At 45.8% G+C, this 1,298-nt stretch overlaps 1 protein-coding gene across 2 annotated transcripts in view; it reads left to right on the top strand.

Moving 5' to 3' along the window:
• The first annotated feature begins 1,179 nt into the window (after positions 1-1,179).
• LOC119969686 (transcription factor E2F1-like) overlaps positions 1,180-1,298 on the top strand; it is a 38,772-nt gene continuing 38,653 nt past the window's right edge. For both annotated transcript variants that reach the window (XM_038803668.1, XM_038803669.1), the window contains exon 1: positions 1,180-1,298. The gene's annotated coding sequence lies outside the window, so the exon portion shown is untranslated.

Below are 1,298 nucleotides of genomic sequence, written 5' to 3' on the forward strand. Positions count from 1 at the left end.
ACAGGTGAATAAAAACAAGGGTAATAATGGTATAGAAATGGTATAGAAATAGTGTGGGCAATTAATAAGGGCAATAAGGACATAGAAATAAAGAAAGGTGAATAAAGAACAAGGGCAGTAATATAGCAATGTATAGGTCAATAAAAAACAAAGGCAGCAATGATATAGAAATTGGGCAAGTGATTAAAAAATAAAGGCAGTAATGATATAGAAACAATATAGGTGAATAAAAAACAAAGACAGTAATGATATAGAGGTGGTGCAAAGGCTGACGGTGGCACAGTGGTTAGCACTGCTGCCTCACAGCACCAAGGAACCCGGGTTTGATCTCAACTCTGGGTCACTGTCCGTGTGGAGTTTGCACATTCTCCCCATGTCTGTGTGGGCCTCACCCCTACAACCCAAAAAGATGTGCAGATTAGGTGGAATGGCCACGCTAAATTGCCCCTTAATTGGAAAAAAAATAATTGGATACTCTAAATTAAACAAAATAAGGGCAATAACGACACATAAATAGTATAGGCAATTTCCAAACAGGCAATAATGATATAGACAAAGCAAAGGTGATAAAAAAGCACTAGCTTTCAGAGCACAGCTCCTTCCTCATGTGTAATTCACTGTAATTGATTCACCTGATGAAGCAGTGCTCCAAAAGCTAGTGATTTGAAACAAACCTGTTGGACTTTAACCTGGTGTTGTAAGACCTCTTACTGTGCCCACCCCAGTCCAACGCCGGCATCTCCACATCAATAATGATATAGAAATAGGATAGGTCATTAATAAGAATTAATAATAATCTTTATTAGTGTCACAAGTAGGCTTAAAATCCCTACAAAAAATGTTTTTAAAAACAAGGGCAACAGCAGGACATTCTCAATCATAAACATTGGAGTGGGTCCAGCAGCGTTGTTTATTTGGGACACTGTTTAAAGGGGGCAAAGCGGCACTTCCGGGTTCCCCCTGCGCCTTTGAATGAAGCCGCCTTCCCGGCTCCAGCGGAAAGGCAACCCCAGGGGCCCCGGGCCGCCGATTGGACGGAGGTGGCTGCCCGTCAGCGGCCGCGGCCAATGGGGCGCCGAAGGGGGCGGGAAAGGGGGCGTGGTCGTCCATTGTGACGCGGCTGCCCATTGTGACGCGGCCGGGTGGCTGTTTCGCGGCAAATATTTGGCGCGTAAAAAAGAGAGGAGCAGCTCGGCGCCTGAGCTGCCGGCAGCTTCCTGGATACAATTCAGCTCCAAGTATCCTTTTAAACTGTATCCACCCGCGGGCTAGCACAGGGAGGGCAAGCAGCCTGTGGC

Source organism: Scyliorhinus canicula, chromosome 7 (genome assembly GCF_902713615.1).
Source record: "Scyliorhinus canicula chromosome 7, sScyCan1.1, whole genome shotgun sequence".
Classification (NCBI taxonomy): Eukaryota; Metazoa; Chordata; class Chondrichthyes; order Carcharhiniformes; family Scyliorhinidae; genus Scyliorhinus; species Scyliorhinus canicula.